This window comes from Myotis lucifugus, unplaced genomic scaffold (assembly GCF_000147115.1).
Source record: "Myotis lucifugus unplaced genomic scaffold, Myoluc2.0 scaffold_18, whole genome shotgun sequence".
Classification (NCBI taxonomy): domain Eukaryota; kingdom Metazoa; phylum Chordata; class Mammalia; order Chiroptera; family Vespertilionidae; genus Myotis; species Myotis lucifugus.
Window position 1 is genome coordinate 9,309,247 of NW_005871066.1, and position 12,290 is coordinate 9,321,536.

At 42.0% G+C, this 12,290-nt stretch overlaps 1 pseudogene; it reads left to right on the top strand.

Annotated features, from left to right (window-relative positions):
* Positions 1-3,768: 3,768 nt before the first annotated feature.
* Positions 3,769-4,759, top strand: LOC102440040 (annotated as a pseudogene).
* Positions 4,760-12,290: the final 7,531 nt, after the last annotated feature.

Below are 12,290 nucleotides of genomic sequence, written 5' to 3' on the forward strand. Positions count from 1 at the left end.
ATCACATTATGTCTGTGTCCACAGGTTATACATATATGCATATAAGTTATTTGGTTAAAAGACAACTGCCTATTTTAAATGGATAATACATCATGACCAAGGGGTGGTGGTGGGGGTTAATCCCAATAGAGCAAGGTTAATTTAACATTAAGATTTAATCAAGCCCTGGCTGGTTTGGCTCAATGGATAGAGCATCGGCCTGCGGACTGAAGGGTCCCAGGTACGATTCTGGTCAAGGGCATGTACCTTGGTTGCAGGTTCAATCCCTAGTAGGGGACATGCAGGAGGCAGCCAATCAATGATTCTCTTTCATCATTGATATTTCTATCTCTCTCTCCCTCTCCCTTCCTCTCTGAAATAAAAAATATATATATATTTTAAAAGAGTCAATCAATGTTTTATAAATATAATTCACCATATTAATAAGCTAAAATGAAAAATCTACATAATTATCCCAATAGATGCATAAAATGCATTTAATCCAATATTATTTTTGATTAAAAAAAAACTCTGAGCAAACTAGTAATAGAAGGAAACTTTCTTAATTAGATAAAGAGCATCTATGAAAAACCTATCACTAGCATCATATATAACACGGAAAGACAATTCATACAGAAATGCAAATGATATAGAATAAACAACTTGGAAAAAGTAAAATTGAAGGATTACCACCACCTGATTTCAATGCTATTATAAAGCCACAGATATCAAGATAGTGTGGTATTGGTGTAAAGACAGACAAATGGATCAATGGAACAGCATAAGAGCCCAGAAATAGACTCGTACATGTATGGACAACTGGTTTTCGACAAAAGTGCAAAAGCAGTTCAGAGGAGAAAGGATGATCTTCTCAATAAATGATGCTGAAATAACTGTATATCCACATGCATAAAAAAGGGGGGGGACTTTGATCCATACATCATACCATATTCAAAAGTTAACTCAAAACTGACCATACACCTAAATGTAAACCTAAAAACTATAAAACTTCTAGAAGGAAACCTAGGAGAAAAATCTTTGTTCTTATGATGGGCAAAGATTTCTTAGCTATAAATCTAAGTGCATGATACATAAATGAAAAAATTAATAAATTAGACTTCATTAAAAATAAAAACTTCTGAAAAGACAAGCCATAGATTGGGAAAAGATAAGAACCATATTGATTTCACTCATATGTGGAATATAAAACTGAAAGCAGCAAATGAACAAACAAGAAAAACAAAAACTCAGACAAAGACAACAGTATGTTGATTACAAGAGGAAGAGGGTATTAAGGGTAAATAAAGGGGGTCAAATATACGGTTATGGAAGAGGACTGCACTTTGGGTGGTGGGCACACAAAGCAATATACAAATGATGTGTCAGAAATGTGCGCTTGAAACTGATATAATCTTATTAACCATTGTCACTCCCAATAAATTTAATTTTAAAAATAAAATTTGTTATTACCAGAATTAAAAAAACAACAATCCCTTTCTTCAAGTAGTTCACAATCTGATGTAAGAGATGGACAAGAAACGGGCAGTCCCAGTGGCACCATGAGAGGCAGTATACACCACGTTTAAGAGCTCTGTTACTAGGACACCCAGCTCCAAATCCTGTGTGACCTTGGGCAAGTCACTTAACCTCTCTGAGTCCCCAGGTCCCTTTCTGTAAAACAGGGACAATAGCACTGTGTACCTCATAGATAGGTCTGGTGTAAGGTCTAAATGAGTTAACTCATGTAAAGTGTTTAAAATGTGCCTGGTATAGTGTCTTGATTGCTAGTTCTTGTCAATATTAGCATGAAAAATACGAAGGTCTGAGGACATGATTCAGGGGAGAAGCCAGACATAAAACTAACAACCTTTTTTACTACAGCATAGTATTCCATCATGTAGATGTACCACAGTTTTCTATTCCACTCATCTGCTGATGGGCACTTAGGCTGTTTCCAGATCTTAGCTATGGTGAATTGTGCTGCTATGAACATAGGGGTGCATATGTCCTTTCTGATTGGTGTTTCTGGTTTCTTGGGATATATTCCTAGAAGTGGGATCACTGGGTCAAATGGCAGTTCCATTTTTAGTTTTTTGAGGAAACTCCATACTGTTCTCCACAATGGCTGCACCAGTCTGCATTCCCACCAGCAGTGTATGAGGGTTCCTTTTTCTCCGCATCCTCGCCAGCACTTGTCATTTGTTGATTTGTTGATAGCCATTCTGACAGGTGTGAGATGGTACCGCATTGTCATTTTGATTTGCATCTCTCAGATGATTAGTGACTTTGAGCATGTTTTCATATGTCTCTTGGCCTTCCTTACTAGTATGTCCTCTATTGAAAAAGAAGGAATTCTTATCATTTGCAACAGCATGGATGGAACTGGAGAGCATTATGCTAAGCGAAATAAGCCAGTGGAAGAAAGATAAATATCACATGATCTCACTCATTTGTGGAATATAATGAGCAACATAAACTGATGAACAAAAACAGATCCAGAGACAGAGAAGCATCTATCAGACTGTCAAACCTCAGAGGGAAGGTAGGGGAGGGCGGGGGTAAGGGGAAGAGATCAACCAAAGGACTTGCATGCATGCATATAAGCCTAACCAATGGACACAGACACCAGAGGATGAGGGCATGAGTGTGGGAGGGTGGGGAGGCAATGAGGGGATAAGGACACATATGTAATACCTTAATCAATAAAGAAAATAAAATGGAAAGAAAAAAAACAACCACCTTTGAGAGCTGCAGCTTGCCGTCTGTAACAAGAGCAGTTCCAAACAGAGGATCCCAAGCCCCATCTAGCGTGAGAGCTGTGGTCTGGAGGTCTCTATTTGTAACCGTCACTGGAAACCTGTGATTCTGCACATACACTGCTCTCTTGGCCAGAAGGACTGCCAACCCACAGTCCCACCAGCTAGGGACTTTGCGAGGGCTGAGGGCCAAGCTTTCGGGCACCAAGTGCTGTTGACCAATGCCCAGGTTAGGAAAGGACACTGGATGACACATGAAGAATGCTGGCACTCCGAACAAGGCCGGTCACTCCCTGAACAATGAGTCCTAGCAGGCCAGGAGAGAACAGGCCAGCAGGCAGCCCAGTATTGTGCAATGCAGACCAAACCCTCCTCTCAGCTACCAATCAGGAGGTAGTCCTGGCCACGTGGGTCACCCTCATCGTACTTAGCTGGAGAGTAAGGTCTCCAGCTCAGGATCTTCCAGCACTCATGTGCTGTAAAGGTGACTGGCTAAGAGAAGGAAGAAATAACCAAGCAAATTCAAAGGGTCCCCAGGGTATGCCTTCTCTTGTCTTCCTCTCAGCCACTCCTTGCCTTCTTCAGTCTCCTGAACTCCAATTAAGAAGGAAGGGGGAGGGATCAAGCCCTTGGAACAAGCTGGAGGCTAATTTCAATCCAAAACACTGGGTGTGACTTGGCAGCAGCCCTCAGCAACTTCCAGCTAAGCCAGACTATGCTACTAGTGCTGAAAATACCCAAGCATCTGATGAAGCAGTGCAGTTAAATTTAGCTCTGGCATTCCCAAGGCTGGGCTGGGTGCTAGAAGCAGCAGAGTAGACCCACAGATATGCCCATTGCAGGTGTTAAGAGCTGCCAGCAATAAAGAGCAGCCAGTGTGATGAAGATGACAACACCTGGAGGGAAAGAGAGAGAGGGAAGGGATTTGGAGGGGGGTGAGGTTCATGGCCCAAAGGCAGGTCTCATCTCCCAATAGCATTACCATGACCCATCAGCCCGGTGCCTCCATCCCCAGGGAGACCAGGCAGATAACATGGATGAGTAAAGAATAAAGATGGAAAGAAAAGGGAATAGTGGGGACTGGGATGAACTGCAGGGCAAACGTCCCATCTAGAACTACTGAAATTTATATTTTTTTAATAACATCATGTTAGCCAAATAAAATCCTGCATTATGTCTGCAGACTTTCAGTGTAACTGACACCAGGCACAGCTGTAAGGAGTAGGCAACCCCATGGCTACTATTTCACCATCAGACATTCATTCTTTGTTCCTTCAGTTACTTGCTAAAATGCAAGCAGGGTTGTTTTGTGCAGGGCAGCCCAGGCTGTAGTGTCTGGCGGTGAATTAAACAGCTACCATGTCAAACAAACAGGCAAAACCAAGACCACTCAGAAGCACCCCCAGCATGCAACATCCACTGTGCTCACCATGTTAGACCAGCCTCAGGTTCAGGAGTTTAAAGAGGTCAGAACAGACATGGGTTCACTGACAAGGAAGATTTGCATGACAGCTTGCTTCTCTAGGGAAGAATCCAGCTGGTGCTCAGCTCGATGCCATGATGAATGCAGCTCCAGGGCCCATAAATCCCACCACGTTCCTCACGATGCTTGGTGAGAAGTTAAATGGCACAGGCCAGGAAGAGGTCATCAGAAATGCTTTTGCTTGCTTTGATGAAGAAGCAACTGGCACCATTTGGGAAGATTACCTGAGAGAGCTGCTGACAATAATGGGAGATTGGCTTACAGGCGAGGAAGCTGTACAGAGAAGCACCTATTGACAAAGTTACATTGAGTTCACGCGAATCCTTAAACATGGAGCTAAAGAGAAAGATGGCTGAAAGAACTTTAGCTAAAACCTTCCAATTCCTTAGTCTTACTCTGTTTTATTTCCCCAACATTTCCCCCATCCTCACAGACCTGCTGCATACAACTTAATTTCACAGCTTTGCCTCTTTATTTAATGTATTTATGCTAGATCTTTCTGCCCTTAGCACTTGTATAATCAGACTGTAGATGAGGTTGTATATTGTGTTGAAAAAGAATTTACAAATAAAAATCTACAAATTGAACACCCCCACCCCAAAAACACACACACCATGGGCTTTAAGACTTCTTAGCTAACTCAGTTATTCTTACTGATGCCTGTTTAAGAAGGAAGAAAAAAAGAAATAATTGCCCTGCATGAATAAATTAATTGGTAAATTAGCGTTTATTAATATGTTCAGGGTCAATTAAATGTTATCGAGTAAAGTAGCAGTTGTTGAATATAAAGAACGCTTGCGTTGGAGTCAGGCAGGCTTGAGTAGACTGGCTCTGCTATCCACTAGGAAATTACCTCCATTACTCTTTGGTAGAATGGAAATAATAGGTCTACCTCAGGTTGCTATAAAGATTAAATGAAATAACCCAGGACAATGTTTGATGATAATTCATGTTCAATAAATGACATATGAACTTTAATCATCTGAGAGCCAGGCTGTATAGGACAGGGGCTAAGAGTGAGAAGTAGAGTGGTGAGCCAACACTTCACCAAGGCAGAGCCTTCCTGGAATCTGGGTCAGGAGCGTCTAAGCCACGTGGGGCGACACCGCCCCCCTGTGTCCATTTGCTGCACTGCAGTCACACTTAGGTTGAGTTGAACCTCACCTTTCTCTCCTTTGCCACTTGAGATGGAGTATAAGGTCCTGCAGACCTACTTTACTATTGCTTCTACTCCATGTGAGCCCCTCATGCAGTCTTTGCTGAGACGGGTAGTTGTTGAAAGTAATTATCTGAGACTGTAACAGCCAGCTTTTCCAATCACCCAAGCACCCTGCCAGCACGGGGGGGGGGGGGGGGGGGGACACATTTCCTCTCTGATCCAGCGCTAATGCAGGTGTACCGAAATCCCCTGGAGAGATTTAAAAATACTAGCTATCCATTATCCATTGGTATATTACACCCCTCTGCCAAACTGGAATCTCTGAGGGTGGGCTGGATAACACATATAAAAAAACTCCTCATCAAGGGATCTCAAATTCAGCCAATTTTGAAAACACATTACTTTAACCCCTTATTGTGCTGCCCTGCTAACCTCTTGGGTTTAGTTGTCTTTGCAAGTAACAAGGTAAAAAAAATACAGTGCTCTCTGCACTAGAAATTAGTATTTGCATGGAGCTAGAAAGCAGGGAATGAGGAGTCAAGTGAGAGGGGTGAGAGGGGTAAGAGAGAAAAAGAAAGAAAAAGAAGACTCACACCAAGAAGAATATAGAGAGACAGGCAGACAGAGAGGAAGGAAAACAGGCACACACAGAGAGAAAGGTGTGGGGAAAGAGGGTAGGGAAAGAAGAGCGTGATAAAAAGAGTGAGGGTGGAGAAAAGAAGGCATTCTCATAACCATGACAACATTTTGGTGTGGCAAGAGATAAATGGACAAATCCTAGATTAAGAAAAAAAATTTCAATCTAGGGTTTACCTGCCATATGTAAAATCTCTTACATATTGACAAGGATAGGAACACCACAAAAGAGTAATGAGCAAAAATATGAAGAGAAAATCCAAATAGCCAACACAGGGAAGCTGGGCGAGTTTACTAGTGAGTGGAAAATGTAGATTATTACTTTATTCCTATGAGATTGGCAGAAATCTGAAAGTCACTTACTTATTGCTGGCTAGGTTGTAGGGAAAATTATTTATTTAAATCTTGATGGTAAAAAATGTAAATTGACACAGAACTTTGAAAAGAAAAAACAAAGCTATCTAACAAAATGTACCGCTCTTTTTTTTTTCCTTTTTTCTCTTAGAGAGAGAGAATGGAAGGGAGGGGAAGAGACAGAGAGAGAGAGAAACATCGGTGTGAGAGAGACACATCAACTGGTTGCCTCTGGCATGGCTCTGACCAAGGCCGGGGTGGAGCCTGCCACCGAGGTTCATGCCCTTGACCAGAATCGAATCTGGGGCCTTTCAGTCCAACACTTTATCCACTCAGCCAAACCAGCAAGGGCCAAAATGTTACACTCTCTATTCAATCTACCTGATCCATTTCTGGGACTTGATGCCATGCCCTAGAGATAAATATACCAGTACATAACAGTATATGTTCAAGAATGGTAACTGCAGCATTATTTATGGTGACAAAAACACTAGTAACAAAGGAGAAGTTATTAATTAATAGGCTATCGTTGAATGAATGTTGATACATCTGGCTCATGAAATAGGCTTTTATACAGCAATTAAGAAGCATGAATAAAAGCTATGTCACTATTGGAATTTAAGGGATTAAGTATTGTTATATAAAAGCAACAATAACAATTATAATGCAAAAAATTCTCTACAGCAATACCTAGAGTACTGGGACTTCCATGACTGGGGGGAGAGAGAAGTTCCGGAAAGAGGCAGATAAGAATACTAAGGGGATGTGGTTCCTGATGACTGTATTCAGGACTTCATCAGGGAGAAACTCACTCAAGGACCTGCTCATTGGCCCACAGGCACCCCCAACACCACAAGTGCTAAACCCACCCACCTACCCTCACCTCTGCAGTTGGCTCCTTGTGCATGCTCCCAAATACGGCAGCAAGAACGAGTCCAATGAACACAGTGCTATCATGAAAACAGACCAGAGTCTATGGGCAAGGGAAAAGCCATAAACTTAAGCTGTAGCACCACCTTATAGAAAACAAAAGATTTCCATCAGCCAACCTGATTGAGTTGTAAGAACAAGAAAAGATATACAAGTTCAAGAATTCGGTTGTAAGAGGGAGCAAGAAGTGTGGAGCAGGTGTATCCATACAGAGTTGAAAACAACAAATAGAACAGGACTGAAGAACATATATCTCACCTGAAGCTAATTAGTAAAGATTTGAGGAGGTATTTGCTATTTCAAATGCAAAAGCAGCAACACAAAACTACATGGAGAATCAAGATGACAATAACCTTCCAATAAACTCAAAGGTACAGAATTTTGTGATCTGGCTGAAAAAGAATTGAAAATAGTTGTTTTGAGAAACAAGTTGCCTTATAAGAAAACAGGAAGACAATTCAACAAAATGAGACAACATAATGAGAATTTAACAAAGATGGGGATAATAAAAAGAACCAAATAGAAACTCTGGGAAAACCAGATGGTGGCATAGGTTAACGCTGGAGTTTGCTGCCTCGAACAGCACTTCAAAAATACAACTAAAAGACGGAACGGACATCATCCAGAACACAGGAAGGCTGGCTGAGTGGAAGTTCTACAACTAGGAGGAACCGAGAATCAGAGGAGGCGCAGTGCTGAAGTAAAATACTAAGGTGCGGAGTGCGCGCAGCGCGGGCTGGTGGCTGAGGGCGCGGTTGTCTGTTTCAATCCGGAGGGAGCCTCAGACTCTGAGCTCCAGATCCGGGCGAGTCTCTAGGGACCCAGACTCAAACGGGAGAAGCGGGACTGTCTGGCTTCGGTCCCTCCGAGGTTTGCAGCGGTTGCTGGGACAGAGAGGCAGAGCCCCTGGGGACGGACTGAGAGCAGCCATAACTGCTCCCTCCTCCGCCCTGTTGATCCCGTGGGACCCACCCCGCCCAAGCCCTGCACAGAGCCATTTGCCGGATAGCCTCAGGCAAAGGCTAGATTAGCACCTCCCTAGAGGACAGAAGTTCTCCCACTGCAAACACAGCTGATTCTCACAGCCAGTTGGCCTGGAGGTCAAGTAGTAATTACCTACAACAATCAAGGCTTGATTACAACAAGACTGCTCACAGAGACCACAAGGGGGTGCACCAAGAGTGTCTACCTCAGGTAATTGGGACACTTAACACGGAAAGCCACTCTATCGACACAGCGAAGCATAAAAAAATGCCAAGACAAAGAAACAGGCCACAAAGGACAGAACCGGAGGAAAGCAGGCTACTGGATATAGAATTCAAAACCACACTTTTGAGGTCTCTCAAGAGGCTTCTAGAGTCTGTCGATAAACTTGATGAGATGTACAGGAAATCTAATGAGACCCTCGATGGTGTGATAAAGGACCAACTAGAAAGTAAGCATACACTGACTGAAATAAAGAATATTATACAGACTCCCAACAGCAGACCAGAGGAGCACAAGAATCAAGTCAAAGATTTGAAATGCGAGGAAGCAAAAAACACCCAACCGGAAAAGCAAAATGAAAAAAGAATCCGAAAGTGTGAAGATAGTGTAAGGAGCCTCTGGGACAGCTACAAGCGTACCAACATCAGAATTATAGGGGTGCCAGAAGATGAGAGAGAGCAAGATATTGAAAACCTATTTGAAGAAATAATGGCAGAAAACTTCCCCTACTTGGTGAAAGAAATAGACTTACAAGTCCAGGAAGCGCAGAGAACCCCAAACAAAAGGAATCCAAAGAGGATCACACCAAGACACATCATAATTAAAATGCCAAGAGCAAAAGACAAAGAGAGAATCTTAAAAGCAGCAAGAGAAAGAAACTCAGTTACCTACAAGGGAATACCCATACAACTGTCAGCTGATTTCTCAACAGAAACTTTGCAGGCCAGAAGGGAGAGGCAAGAAATATTCAAAGTGATGAATACCAAGAAACTACAACCAAGATTACTTTATCCAGCAAAGCTATCATTCAGAAGTGAAGGTCAGATAAAGAGCTTCACAGATAAGGAAAAGCTAAAGGAGTTCATCACCACCAAACCAGTATTATACGAAATGCTGAAAGGCATCCTTTAAGAAGAGGAAGAAGAAGAAAAAGGTAAAGATACAAATTATGAACAACAAATACGCATCTATCAACAAGTGAATCTAAGAATCAAGTGAATAAATAATCTGATGAACAGAATGAACTGGTGATTATAATAGAATCAGGGACATAGAAAGGGAATGGACTGACTATTCTTGGGGGGGAAAGGGGTGTGGGAGATGCGGGAAGAGACTGGACAAAAATTATGCACCTATGGATGAGGACACTGGGTGGGGAGTGAGGGCAGAGGGTGGGGTGGGAACTGGGAGGAGGGGAGTTATGGGGGGGAAAAAGAGGAACAAATGTAATAATCTGAACAATAAAGATTTAATTATAAAAAAAAAGAAACTCTGGAGCTGAAGAATTCAATGAATAAAAAGAAAATAATAAAATAAAGTAGAAAAAACAAAATTTACAGCACAGCAGATCAAGTGGAAGACAGAATAAGTAAACTACTTGGTAGGAACTTTGAAATAACCCAATCAAAAGAGAACAAAGAAAAAAAATTAAAAAGAACCCCAAAGCCTACATGACTTAAAGGACTCCACCAAACATACAAATATTAGAATAACTGGTGTTTCAGGAGAAGAGAGGGAGAAGCGGGTGGGCTTATTTAAAGAAATAAGAGCTGAGAATGTCCCAAACCTGAGAAGACACTTGGACATCCAAGTTCACTAAGCTAATAGATCACCCTATTATTTCAATGCAAAAAGACCTTCTATATGATACATTATAATGAAAATGTTAAAAATCAAAGATAAAGAGAGAATCCTAGAAGCAGCTACAATTTTTAAAAAACAGATTGTAACATATAAAAGAACCCCCATTGTGCTCTCAGAAGTTTCTCAGAAGAAACCATACATCTTAGCTCAGATCCTCAGTTGGGGCACATAATGGAGGCAACCGATCAATGTTTCTCTCTCACATTGATGTCTCTCTCTCTCTCTCTCTCTCTCTCTCAAATCAATAAAAACATATCCTTGGGTGAGGATATTTTTAAAAAGTGGTGGTACATTTACACAATGGAATACTATGTGGTTGTTAAAAAGAAAGAACTCTTACCCTTTGCAACAGCATGGATGGACCTGGAGAGTATTTTGCTAAGCCAAATAAGCCAGTCAGAGAAAGACAAATACCACATGATCTCACTTACCGGTATATGTGGGATCTAATGAGCAAAATAAACTACCAAAAAATAGCACCAGAGGCATGGATACATGGAACAGTCTGATGGATGTCAGACGGGAGGTGGGTGGGAGGGTCTGGATAAAAGGTGATGAGATTAGCCAAAGAACATATATGCCCATGAAACACAGACAACAATGTGGCAAAGGCCAGGGGCTGGGGGCTGGGTGGAGGTGGGCAAAGAGTGGAGGGAAATGAGGGACATCTGCAATATGTCAACAAAAAAAAAAATAAATCTGGATATAACCAGCTGCTCATTTCACAGAATCAAACCAAAGAGTTGCTGGGGTTCCGAGTTTGCTGGTGTTAGTAGAGAGGTGGGGGAAAGCTCAATGCCAGAGCTGAGGAGCAGATGTGAAATGATTTAAAGGAGACAATAAGAGAGGAATTGCCGAAACTGGTTTGGCTCAGTGGATAGAGCGTCGGCCTGCGGACTGAAAGGTCCCAGGTTCGATTCCGGTCAAGGGCATATACCTGGGTTGCGGGCACATCCCCAGTGGGAGATGTGCAGGAGGCAGCTGATCGGTGTTTCTCTCTCATCGATGTTTCTAACTCTCTATCTCTCTCCCTTCCTCTCTGTAAAAAATCAATAAAATATATATTTTTAAAAAAATAAGAGAGGAATTCTTCCCATACCAAAGAGGATGAAAAGCTTTCCAGGTTAGAGATAGGGAAGGAAAGCACAATATCCACCATGAATTTTAAGCTTCAGGCCCCTCACCTGCATGGACCCTGCCAGGCCCTGGGAAGGGCCTTAGTAATGGGTTTACGACATGGTCACATGTTTTTGTAAAGTGTGTAAGATGTTTCAACTGTAATTGATAAGGCCACTATCTCTTTCCACTCGGACTTTCCCTATTTCCTATTTGTCCTCCTGCCAGTTACTCTGGAGTGGACACAGGATTTGGGGGGATCTGACTAAAGAGAAGTTGGTTTGAGTTCAGTGGGATGCATTTATGTGGAATACAGTTACTTCCACATAAGGCTAAACTATAGTTAGCTGTCCTGGTGCAAGAATGTCTTCCAGAAATATTCCTACCATTCACTGTGACTACTTATCCAGGGTCATGACCCAGGGGCCCAATCAGAGATAGCTTTTTTGGGGGTTTGGAGGGTTGGTTTGTTTTTGTTTGGTTGGTTGGTTTTTTGTGTTTTTTGTTTTGTTTTGGTTTTACCAGATGAGCATGCCTTATCATACCCAGCTCTGGAAGTAAGTGGGTAGTTAAGAAGAAACTAAGCTTAAAATGTACAGAACCAGAAGCTAGACTATGACAAGTTCTTCCAACTTTCATAGCTCATCATGAAGAAATTTGTTAAAGGATTTACCAACTTTTACAAGTGTATTCTAAACTTCTAAGTGACACTACCAATATTGTATTAGGAAGCTGAAAGTAACTTTTCTAAAATCTTAGACTTTAAAGATAAAAGGAAAGATACATTTCTCTGCCTTAGCCCAGTCAAACTACTATGACATAGACTGAGTGGCTTAAACAAGCAACATTTATTTCTCACAGTTCTGTGGGCTGGGAAGACTAAGATCAAAGCACCTTGATTCGGTGTCTGGTGAGAGCCCTTCCTGGTTCATAGACACCCATCTTCTCACTTTCTCATATGGCAGAAAGGCAAGACACCTACCCCGGGGCCTCTTTATAAGGGCACTAATCCCGTATGACCTAACCA